Raw genomic sequence first — 13,315 nt, 5'->3', positions numbered from 1 at the left:
CATTGTCACGCCGCATCATATCCAGTGTAGACAGCATAGTAGGTTTTATGTCACGCCACGCCACTCACGTCCAGTGTAGACACGGTGTCAGTTTCTTGTCGATCAGCTACTTCAAACATTTCATCATCAGACTCCGGCTTGAATTGGTAAGGTACAATCGATAACATCTTTTCTATGTATTGACAGGTCTCCAGGGCTGTCATTTAGTTATGGCAATCGGCTTTTCGTTTCCGACGCGCTGTATGCAGTAGACCGATCATAAAGGACTGCGCCCTCTGACCAATCACAGCAGTGAGGGCTCATGGAAAGGAGGGGTTTAGAGAGCCTGATTCTTCGAACTGCTTCGCACTAGTCGTTTATGAATCATTTAGAAATTAGGTAAAATTAAATCTATTTTTGGAGAAAACTAAAGTGTTTTTTGACCTTGCATACATGTAAACTTGTTTTAGGAGACTCATAAAACAATATTTACAACCTACAATATTTACTAGCATATTAGGAGCACTTTAAGTAGCACCACCAGTGTAATGGCTTTGGGCTTAAATATTAATATTAATATAAATATTTAATTTTGGTCATAATATTTTATGAGGGGCCAGCCAAGGAGTTCCACCATGACAATAAAGAACAATCATGGAAAATTGTTAAATAAATAAGAATTACATTTAAATTATAGGAAGTTATAGTCGGACCAATATTAAGGATTTGTGAGATTCAGCAACTTGTAGAGCCTTTTCACTGTATAATCAACACAAGGAAGACACAAGTGCAATAAAAGGGGGTTATTAAGAAAGGGATAGACAAGAGTATCTATACTAAATAGATACACTGAATGGACAAAGTGCAAAGACTGATAAATGCAAGTGACTGAGTTGAATGTTACTATGGACGTTATCGTATGGAAATATAAACTGAAGTTTCATGGAAGTAATAAGGTAAACCTTATTCTAGGTTCAACAAATAAATCGAGAGATTATTTGTTATTAACTGACATCAGTTATATAGAATCTAATGCTAATTAGATAATCATACACTAACAATACTTTAATGCCAATGGTCTCTGGGAAGAGGTTTGGAAAGAGTAATATATTTATGTTCTGTGTCTGGGCGGTAGGGTTGGGTGATGTCTACCAAATTAGCATAGGACGATGTATACAGTGAAACATCGCGATGGACGATGACATTGCTGGGAAGGCGGAAGGGAGGGGTTTGGTCTGGTGGAGATGGGGAATTGATTCCCGAACAAAGGCACAGAAAACCGTGTCGCCTCAACAATCTCACTTTTTGCAGAACTTCCTTGTTTCTCCTTAGAACAACTTAGCTCAACAGCTTAGCTCTTGGCTTGCCGCATTGTTCTTAAAACAGCATCACTTAGCACAGCGACATTTAGCACACTTCTTTGTCTTGAAGAAAAACCTTTTAATCTTTCCTTAAGAGGATGGGTTTCGCAATTGGCACCTTTCACATTTAACGTTTTGATTGGCCAATGCCATGGTAGAGCCTCTCTGATTTGAGGTCTATTTGCATAGCTTAAAGTCTACATTTAGAACAGTATCTTTAAAGTTTTTTCCTATGCATTATTCACTTTCAAACCAATTCCAGATTAACCTACACATTGTGCTGAACATATGAACACCAAACATCAATGCGTAATGCTGAGCATTGACCCATGCATTCATACAGTGAGGGGAAAAAATATTTGATCCCCTGCTGATTTATACCTTTGCCCACTGACAAATAAATGATCAGTCTATAATTTTAATGGTAGGTTTAACAGTGACAGAATAACAACAAAAAATCTAGAAAAAACACATTTAAAAAAAGTTATAAATTGATTTGCATTTGAAATAAGTGAAATAAGTATTTGATCCCCTATCAGTCAGCAAGATTTCTGGCTCTCAGGTGTCTTTTATACAGGTAACAAGCTGAGATTATGAGCATTCTCTTAAAGGGCAACAAGACCATCACCAAACAGCTTCGTGAGAAGGTGGCAACAGTTGGTGTGATTATTCGCAAATGGAAGAAACACAAAATAACTGTCAATCTCCCTCGGTCTGGGGCTCCATGCAATTTCTCACCTTGAGGAGTTTCAATGATTATGAGAACGGTGAGGAATCAATCCAGAACTACACAGGAGGATCTTGTCAATGATCTCAAGGCAGCTGGTACCATAGTCACCAAGAAAACAATTGGTAACTAAAAGGACTAATCCAGGAGCGCCCACAAGATCCACCTGCTCAAGAAAGCACATGTACAGGCCAATGAAGGTTTGAGTTGGCAAACATCAGTCTCAAAACATTAATGACTTGGTCTGCAAAGAGGAGTGGGACAAAATCCCCAAACCTGGTGGCCAACTACAAGAATTGTCTAACCTCTGTGACTGCTAACAAGGGTTTTGCCACCAAGTACTAAGTCATGTTTTGTGAAGGAATCAAATACTTATTTCACTCATTAAAAATGCAAATCAATTTATAATTTGTTTGAAATGCGTCTTTCTGGATTTTTTGTTGTTATTCTGTCTCTCAGTTCATATAAACCTACCATTAAAATTATAGACTGATCATTCCCTTGTCAGTGGGCAAACGTACAAAATCATTTTTTTCCTCACTGTATATTATGTGAGAATAGGAGAGGCTATTATGTGAGTATAGGAGAACATAAGTCTAAGTGGACGTCCATGACATGCGGAGTCCCACAAGGCTCAATTCTAGCGCCGCTGCTGTTTAGCCTGTATATGCTCCCACTAAGTCAAATAATGAGAAAGAACCAAATAGCATATCACAGCTATGCAGATGATACCCAGATTTACCTAGCCTTATCGCCAAATGACTACAGCCCCATTAACTCCCTCTGCCAATGCATTGATGAAATTAACAGTTGGATGTGCCAAAACTTTTTACAGTTAAACAAGGAGAAAACGGAAGTCATTGCATTTGGAAACAAAGATGAAGTTCATAAGGTAAATGCGTACCTTGACACTAGGGGTCAAAAAACAAAAAATCAAGTCAAGAATCTGGGTGTGATTCTGGAGTCAGACCTCAGTTTCAGTAGCCATGTCAAAGCAGTAACTAAATCAGCATACTACCATCTCAATAACATTGCAAGAATTAGATGTTTTGTTTCCCGTCAAGATTTGGAGAAACTTGTTCATGCCTTTATCACCAGCAGGGTGGACTATTGTAATGGTCTCCTCACTGGCCTTCCCAAGAAGACCATTAGACAGCTGCAGCTCATACAGAACGCTGCTGCCAGGATTCTGACTAGAACCAAAAAATCAGAGCATATCACACCAGTCCTCAGGTCCTTACACTGGCTACAAGTTATGTTTAGGATAGATTTTAAAGTACTTTTATAAAGCAATCAATGGCCTAGGACCTACATACATTGCAAATATGCTCACAGTATACAAACCTAACAGACAACTCCGATCACTAGGATCGAGTCAGTTAGTAATATCAAGGGTTCACACAAAACAAGGGGAATCCGCTTTTAGCTATTATGCCGCCCGCAGTTGGAACCAGCTTCCAGAAGAGATCAGATGTGCTAATACATTAGACACATTTAAACGCAGACTTAAAACTCACCTGTTTAGTTGTGCATTTATTGAATGAGCACTGTGCTACGTCCGAACAGACTGCATTATTTTATGTATAATCATTTTACTGTGCTAATTAATTTTAAAATCAATCTTTTAAATCATCTGAAATGTTCTTAAATTCTGTTTTTATTGTTGTTAGTGTGATTATTATTTTAAATTTTTACTATCTGTACTGACCTAAGATGATTTTTATGCTTTTTATGTGATGTGATGTGATGTGATGTTCTATTGTGATTTTAATTCATTTTTATGTACAGCACTTTGAATTACCATTGTGTATGAAATGTGCTATATAAATAAACTTGCCTTGCCTTGCCTTATATACAGTATATACTAGGGGTGTGATATATGACAATTTTTGATTGTGAACGATTAAAATGTCTCTACAATCTGCTTTTGAAAAAATATTGTAGTATCGTGCTACAGTGTGCCTCAGTCTCAATATACTGTACAACACTCACAGGACACTGCACTTATTCGCAATCACAAAAGTACATTATTTGCATGTGCTTTGAAGCCTTATTTTGAAGCACTTTTCTAGCATGCACTTCATGAGCTAAAAGCCTGTCAAACAATGCCTGATTACTGGACTAAGCTATTTTTACATCTAATTCACTAATACTGTAAAAAAAAAAAACACATAAGGATTACATATAAACACTGTTGGTTATGTCTAAAGTGAAAGTAAACAGTTTAGAGAAAAACTGTGCCGCCTGTATATTAGATGCATGCAGCTCTTAAAACTTGCTGCCAATTGTCATTAAAGGGACAGTTCACCCAAAAATGTACTCACATGTTGTCCCAAACCTCTGTTAATTTTTTTTTTTCTTGTGTTGAACACAAAATATTTTGAAGAATGTGGATAACAGTAGCTGGTCCCCACTGACTTTGTGGGGAAAAATAAATAAAATACTATGGAAGTAAGATTTGTTATGGAAATAAGGTTTATGTTTAACAGAAGAAATAAACTAATTTAAGTTTAAAAACACTTAAGTGAGTAAATGATGATAGAATTGTCATTTTTGGGTGATGGTAGGCCAATAAAACAAAACAAAGAAAAATCACTCCCTGCTCTTGACTGAATAACTTTAATACAGTTGCTTTAATAAGAGTCAATGTATACTTATTTGTATATACACTGTAAAAAAAATTCACCCATTTCAACTTAAGAACGTAAGTTTTGTGGCTGCCTTATGTTTGTAAGTAATTTCAACTTACAAGCACAAGTTATTTCAACTCACGACTTTAAATCTTGCCTAGTGTTGAATTGCTTTAAATAAGTTCATTTGACTTTACAAGATTTTCTGTTTCAACTTATTAAATTAAGTTAAAAAAAACATTTAACATACATTTTTTAGTTATGATAATGTAAACTTTATTTTAAGTATGAATAAAAAAACTTCAACATTTGAAACATTTAAATTTTATAAAAAAAATTATCAGTTTTTAATATCAAAAACAGTACACAACAGTACACAAACTGCCTGTGCATGCCATGCTAATGTGTGAATGTCAGTATATGTACAATAAGGGCACAAAAGTATCAATAAACTGCTAAGAAACTGTCAAACAAAGCAGAAAATGTACTCATACTTAATGGAAAACAACCACTGAGACAAGCTTTGAAAGAAAACATGTCCATTACATTCCTTTTTTTCTTGATAATTTAAAAGAAGAAAGGTGTCCTGCAGTGCACCATCGTAGTCTTCGTATTAGGAGGCCAGCTTGCATGCCCTTCTTGCATGCATTACCTTCACCATGAGCCTTTAAAATCAGAAAATAGGTAAAGTAAAAATTACTAACAGTTGGGTATTATATATATATACACACTGATAAACTTAAATATACACAAATACTTTGATTCAGAAACTCATTTAATTTTCTTAAGTAAAAAAATTGATGGTTTAAGTAGTGGTGTCTAATCCTGCTCTGAGGGTCACTGTCCTGCAGAGTTTAGCTCCATCCTTAACTAAACACATCTGAAACAGTTAACTAAGGACTTACTGGGCATACCAGAAACTTCAAGGCAGGCGAGTTAATAGTTAAACTCTCTAGGACACCTGCCTTTCAGGACCAAGTTTGGACAAGTTTGTTGAATTCTGATGCAAATATGTGATGATTCTAGTCAGCTAGATGTTAAACAAATCACAATACACATTTTAAACAGCAAGGGCTGCTGAAGCTGCATACTGTGACCACAGTTTAAAAGCGCTATATCAGCAAAAATTTTGCCACAACAATTTTTGTTTAATTCTAAATATATTATTGATCATATCTGAGAGCTTTCTGACCCTCTATTGTCAGCAATGTAGCTTACACATTCAAGGCACAGAACGGTATAAAGTAATTATTAAAGTAATCCTTGTGACTCCCGTGGTTTAACCTCAAATAAATAAATAAATAAAAATATATTACCCAATGCTTGTTTACGCTACAATGTCAACTCTTGCGTGAACACACATACATCCTGGTTCTCTTGTGAGTGTGTATTGCAGATCAACATATTTTTGGAAATAAATTGGTAAAGTATGTTTTTTGCTCAAACAAAAGAATTAAGTTGCTTCACAAACAGAGGTTAAACTACTGGAGTCACATGGATTACTTTAATGGTGTATTTCTTATCATTCTAGACCTTGAACATGGTAGTTGTGCCACTGCTGCCTGTGGGGGGACAAAAAGCCCCAGGATTTTGTCAAAAAATATTTTAATTTGTATTCTGAGGATCAACAAAGGTCTTACAGGTGTAGAACGACATGAGAGTATTTTCATTTTTGGGTGAACTCTCTCTTTAATAGTCCAAACCACACTGACCGGTGGATCTGCAGCTCCAATCGCGGGCACAAACTCTTCCTCGCTCCTCCATTTTCAAGCCCATGACAAGGGCACCGATCAAACACAGTCATCTAATGACAGAAATATAGGAAAAAAACTTTAAAATCATTCAAATGGCGGCTCATTTTAATAAGATATAGTTAATAATGTTATAAACATTATTTAGTACAAAAATACAAAACTTACTCTTAATCAAGTTTCAGACTCACAGCCAAACAATGTGTGCCTGTAAAAAAAGAAAAACAATGTAAGAGGAAAAAATATTTTAAAGCAGTATAGATATTGACTTATCTTACAATATATTTTATATTCTTTATTTAGTACAGTACCCATCTGCAGATCCAACTCTGGTGACAAATTCTTCCTCATTTCCTAGCTCCTAAATCTTCCATCCCATGGCCCGGGAACCAATCAAACTCTGCCATCTAATGATAGAAATATAGGAAAAGACCTTTAACGTCATTCAAATGTTGACTCATTTTAATAAGATATATTTTATACACATTATTTAGTAAAAAAAATGCAAAACTTACCCTTCAAGTCTCACAGCTAAACAATGTGTGCCTGGAAAAAAAAGAAAGAAAAACAATTATGTACCGGGAAAAAAATAATTTCAATTGGTTCAGATATTGACTTATCCTAAAATATAGTTTATACTCTTTATTTGGTACAGAAATGCAAAACTTACCCATCTGCAGATCTAGAGCTCCAATCGCGGCAACAAATTCTTCCACGTTTCCTTCCTCCTACATCTTTCAGTCCATGTGCCGGAAACAATTGAACTCAGCCATCTTATGATAGAAATAAGAAAAAAAAAAAAAAACTTAAAATCATTCAAATGTTGGCTCATCTTAAGATATAGTTTATAAACATTATTTAGTATGAAAATGCAAAACTTACACTTAATCAAGCTTCAGTCTCAGCCAAACAATGTGTGCCTGTAAAAAAAAGATAAACAATTATGTAAGGGGAAAAATAAAAAATATATAGTACAATATAGTTTATACTCTTTATTTAGCTCCAATCGCAGCAACAAATTCTTCCAATTTTCCTTGCTCCTGTCTTTCAGCCCATGACCCAGAACCAATTGAACCATCTAATTAAAGAAATATAAGGAAAAAACTTTAAAGTCATTCAGTGAAAAAAGTGAAAGTCGTGACGTATTGTGAAGTACACACACACACACACACACACACACACACACACACACACACACACAGTGAACACAGTGGGCAGCAGTGGCGGTCTGGGACTAAAAAACAGCCCTGGACTTTGACTCAGCTCAGCCCACAACAACAGATGTGTGTGAAAGCTAATCAGCAGCAGACACGGGTCTCAAAATACTTCAAAATACACGGGTCTAAAAATAATCTTAACCCATGATGTTTTACCTTCCGAATTATAGCATTATCTCTGATTTTGACTAAAAGATGTGTAAAAAGCATAGTGTAGAATACTCACAGAACAGCCCTCTTTAATGTCTCTCTGCTAAAAAAATATGCAGATGAGGTGACTACCTAAAACATACAAAAACAAATGGTAGAAATGGCATGCAATCTTAAACTATATTTATTACTTGCTAATCTCTTAATTAATTTGTGCAAAAAATACGGCTCTGCAAAAACTGTTCATCTAACCAAGTCAAAAAAATCTTGTTTCCAGCTAAAAAGTATTTTTGATCTTGTTTTGAGACTTATATACTAAGCAAGAGCAGAAGAGGTTATATTATTAATCTTATTTTGAGTATATTTGTCTTATTTTGAGAATTCTTAGCAAATTCTTGTTTCATTGGCAGATTATTTCACTTAATTTAAGAAGCTTTCGACTAACCTAACCCTTAAAATACATGATTTTAGTCGAAAACTTCTTAACTTAAGTGAAATAATCTACCAATGAAATAAGACAAATCACACTTGGTAAGAATTCTAAAAATAAGTCATAGGCCTATATACTCAATATAAGATTAATAATCTAACACTTTATACTCTTGCTTAGTATATAAGTAACAAGGTTAAAAATACTTTTTTAGCAGGAAACAAGATTTTTTGACTTGACTATGGACTATGCAGTGTGCACAAAAACGGTTTAATTACTTATTAAATATTTCTTCTGCCTTCATGTTAATGCAGCTGCATGTTTATATCATGTTTTATAGCTAATCAACTGTAAAAACTGCAATAGTTTTATTTCATTGGGGTATAGATACAAATGTAGCAACCTGAAATTACATTTGCTAAAGTCAGATTACCTAGGACATAACCCTAATTATCCTCCTCTCATGCTTACTTGCCGAGTTGCAATGCACTTGTCTGGGGAACTTCCCCCTGTTCCTGCACCTGTCCCTCATCTAGTCAAGTCAAGTCAAGTCACCTTTATTAATATAGTGCTTGTAACAATACAGATTGTGTCAAAGCAACTGCACAGTATTTAAACAGAACAATAGTGTGTAAGTAACGCATTATTGAAGATAATCAATTTTCAGTTAAAGGCAGTTCATCAATGAATTCAGTGATATCATCTAGGTTGGCGAGTTCTTCATTGATGATCGGTCTCTGGAGCTCATCTGGTTGACATCCATGGCTATTGAAGTCATCTCCAGGTGGTGATCCATGATCTAAGCCGGTGCGGACTGGATCCGGGGGACTGCAGTGACCATCTGATCCGGATACAGGCTGGGTCTGGTGGCTACGGTGACCTCGGAATAAGAATGAAACAGACTAATATTAGCGTAGATGCCATTCTTTTTACGATGCAACGAGTGCATCAGATGTAATGTGAGGTGTTTTCGGTTCCGGCTGACCTAATTAATGCAGCCTAACAATCCTTTAACGGATTTGAATTATAGGAATGTGTTAATGTTTTATGTGTAAGCCAGGTTAAAGAAATGTGTCTTTAATCTAGATTTAAACTGACAGAGTGTGTCTGCCTCCCGAACAGTGTTTGGTAGATTGTTCCAGAGTTTAGGCGCTAGATAAGAAAATGATCTGCCGCCGGCAGTTGATTTTGATATTCTAGGTATTATCAAATTGCCAGAATTTTGAGAACGCAGCGGACGTGAGGGACTATAATGCGATAGAAGCTCGCTCAAGTACTGAGGAGCTAAACCATTGAGGGCTTTATAAGTAATTAGCAAGATTTTAAAATCTATACGATATTTTATAGGGAGCCAATGCAGTGCTGACAGAACCGGGCTAATATGCTCATACTTTCTAGTTCTAGTAAGAACTCTAGCTGCTGCATTTTGGACCAGCTGGAGTTTGTTTATTAAGCGTGCAGAACAACCACCCAATAAAGCATTACAATAATCTACCCTTGAGGTCATGAACGCATGAATTAATGTTTCAGCATTTGACATTGATAGCATAGGTCGTAATTTCGATATATTTTTAAGATGGAAAAATGCGGTTTTGCAAATGCTAGAAATGTGGCTTTCAAAGGAGAGATTGCTATCGAATAGGACGCCTAGGTTCCTAACTGATGACGATGAATTTACAGAGCAGCCATCTAGTATTAGACTGTGTTTTAGGTTATTACTTGTGGAGGTTTTAGGTCCAATAATTAACACCTCTGTTTTTTCAGAATTTAACAGTAAGAAGTTACTCGCCATCCATTTTTTAATATCAGCTATGCATTCTGTTAGTTTTTCGAATTGATATGTTTTGCCGGGCTGCGAAGAAATATAGAGCTGAGTATCATCAGCGTAACAATGAAAGCTAACACCATGTTTCCTGATGATCTCTCCCAAGGGTAACATGTAAAGCGTAAAAAGTAATGGCCCTAGTACTGAGCCTTGAGGTACTCCATACTGCACTTGTGATTTAAATGATACTTCTTCATTTATTGCCACAAACTGATGACGGTCTGATAAGTACGATTCGAACCAAGCCAGTGCACTACCATTAATGCCTACATAATTTTCAAGTCCATTTAAAAGAATGTTGTGGTCAATAGTATCAAACGCAGCACTAAGATCCAGTAGCACTAATAGAGAGATGCAACCACGATCGGTTGACAAGAGCAGGTCATTTGTTACTCTAATTAGAGCAGTCTCAGTACTATGATATGGTCTAAAACCTGACTGGAAATCCTCACAGATACCATTTTTCTCTAAGAAGGAGCATAATTGTGAGGATACTACCTTTTCTAGTATCTTTGACAGAAAAGGGAGATTCGAAATTGGTCTGTAGTTAATTAGTTCATTGGGGTCAAGTTGTGGTTTTTTTAATGAGTGGCTTAATAACAGCCAGTTTGAAGGTTTTGGGAACATATCCTAATGATAGTGACGAATTAATAATATTCAGAAGAGGATCTATGACTTCTGGAAGTACCTCCTTTAGTAGCTTAGATGGAATAGGGTCTAACATGCATGTTGTAGGTTTAGATGATTTAACAATTTTATACAATTCTTCCTCTCCTATAATAGAGAATGAGTGGAATTGTTCCTCAGGAGATCTACAACGCATTATCTGATGCGATTTTGTAGCGGGCGGCTGTATGGTTACAATTTTATCTCTGATAGTGTCTATCTTGGAGGTAAAGTACTTCATAAAGTCATTACTGCTGTGCTGTTGGGAAATGTCTGCACCTGTTTCTGCTATATTTTTCGTTAATTTAACCACAGTATTGAACAAATACCTAGGGTTATGTTTGTTTTCTTCTAAGAGAGACGAAAAGTAATCCGATCTGGCAGTTTTTAATGCTTTTCTATAAGATAAGTTGCATTCACGCCAAGCAGTACGAAAAACCTCTAGTTTTGTTTTCCTCCAGCTGCGTTCCATTTTTCGTGCTTTTCTCTTTAGGGCGCGAGTGTGATTGTTATACCACGGTGTTACACTGTTTTTCTTAATCTTTTTTAAGCGCACTGGAGTAACTGTATCTAAAGTGCTAGAAAATAGTTTCTATTACATCATCAAGTTTTTCTGAGCTATTGGATATGCTGAGGAATTCAGATAAGTCAGGAAGATTACTTACAAAGCAGTCTTTTGTAGTAGAAGTGATGGTTCTACCGTACTTGTAGCAAGGAGTTGAATTTACAGTTTTAGCTATCTGGAGTATACAAGAGACTAGATAATGATCTGAGATATCGTCGCTTTGCTGCAGAATTTCAACACCATTAACATCAATTCCATGTGACAGTATTAAATCTAGAGTATGATTTCAGCAATGAGTAGGACCTGACACGTGTTGTCTAACCCCAATAGAGTTCAAAATATCTATAAATGCTGTTCCTAATGCATCTTTTTCATTATCAACATGGGTGTTAAAATCACCCACTATTAAGACTTTATCTGCGGCCAACACTAACTCGGATAGAAAATCAGCAAATTCTTTAATAAAGTCTGTATGGTGCCCTGGTGGCCTGTAAACTGTAGCTAGTACAAACGTCACGGCGGATTTATCATTAGCACTTGTTTCTCTGGATAATGCTATATGAAGCACCATTACTTCAAACGAGTTTTATTTGAAGCCCTTTCTCTGAGAGACATTGAGAATATTGCTATAAATAGTAGAAACACCTCCCCCTTTACCTTTTAGACGCGGTTCATGTTTATAACAGTAAGCTTGGGGGTGGACTCGTTTAAAATAATGTAATCGTCTGGTTTTAGCCAGGTTTCTGTCAAACAGAGCACATCTAGCTTATGATCAGTGATCATATCATTTACAAAAAGTGCTTTCGTAGAAAGGGACCTGATATTCAATAAGCCAAGCTTTATCAATTGTTTCTCTGTATTATATATATTTTTTATTTGTTGAACATCAATTAAATTGTTAGTCTTGATTTGATTCAGGCGTTTTTTGTATTTTCTTGCTCGGGGAACAGACACAGTCTCTATAGTGTGATATCTAGGTGAAAGGGTCTCTATGTGCTGAGAATTAACTGATTTCTGCGACGTGAGTCGGCTAGCAGACGGTCGGTTTAGCCAGTCTGTCTGCTTCCTGACCTGGGCCCCAGTTAGTCAAGTGCAAACGCTAAGACTATGTGCCATATTTCTAGATAGGAGAGATGCTCCACATCCGGAGGGATGAAGACCATCTCTTTTCAACAGGTCAGGTCTGCCCCAGAAACTCGTCCAATTGTCTATGAAACCTATGTTATTTCGTGGGCACCACTTTGACATCCAGCCATTGAGTGACCACAGTCTACTGTGTATCTCGTCACCACGGTAAGCAGGGAGGGGACCAGAGCATATTACAGTGTCTGACATCGTACTTGCAAGTTCACACACCTCTTTAACATTATTTTTAGTGATCTCCGACTGGCGAAGTCGAACATCATTAGTGCCGATGTGAATAACAATCTTACTGAATTTACGTTTAGCATTAGCCAGCACTTTTAAATTTGCCAAGATGTCAGGCGCTCTGGCTCCCGGTAAACACTGGACTATGGTGCCTGGAGTCTCTATTTTCACGTTCCGTACAATAGAATCGCCAATTACTAGAGCACTTTTATCAGGTTTCTCAGTGGGTGCTTCACTGAGTGGGGAGAACCTGTTTGATGTTCTGATCGGAACGGAAGAGCAGTGTTTTGACCCGCGACTATGTCGTCTCACAGTCACCCAGTTGCCCTGCTGCACGGGCGTTGTTACCGGAACCGAACAATGTACAGGACTTTCTGAGCTAGTCGCATCCAAAACCGTATCTAAGGCCCTCACATTCTTACTATCCTCTATTAAAGTTTGGATGTGTGATTCTAGTTCTGAAATCTTCTCTGTCAGCCTGACTATATTCCTGCATTTATCACATGTATAAGGCTCACTGCTGACAGAGATAGATAAGCTATACATGTGGCAAGCAGTGCAGACTACAATAGACGTTATGCGCAACATTCTTCCGGGTTCTACAAAACAGCCTTAACTACTTCCGGCCGTCCGCTACTGTACTGGT

At 36.7% G+C, this 13,315-nt stretch overlaps 1 long non-coding RNA gene across 1 annotated transcript; it reads right to left on the bottom strand.

Annotated features, from left to right (window-relative positions):
* Positions 1–5,088: 5,088 nt before the first annotated feature.
* On the bottom strand, positions 5,089–9,499 carry LOC141300035 (uncharacterized). The gene is made up of 7 exons (XR_012341904.1): positions 7,331–9,499; positions 7,119–7,221; positions 6,964–6,994; positions 6,760–6,855; positions 6,617–6,656; positions 6,410–6,501; positions 5,089–5,362 (listed from the first exon to the last, which is right to left on the bottom strand). It is a non-coding gene; the product is annotated as an uncharacterized lncRNA (long non-coding RNA).
* Between the last annotated feature and the right edge of the window lie 3,816 nt (positions 9,500–13,315).

The sequence above is a fragment of the Garra rufa genome, chromosome 24 (genome assembly GCF_049309525.1).
Source record: "Garra rufa chromosome 24, GarRuf1.0, whole genome shotgun sequence".
NCBI classification, from domain to species: Eukaryota; Metazoa; Chordata; class Actinopteri; order Cypriniformes; family Cyprinidae; genus Garra; species Garra rufa.
Note: the sequence above shows the minus strand (reverse complement) of the source record. Positions and strands in the feature narration are given on the sequence as shown.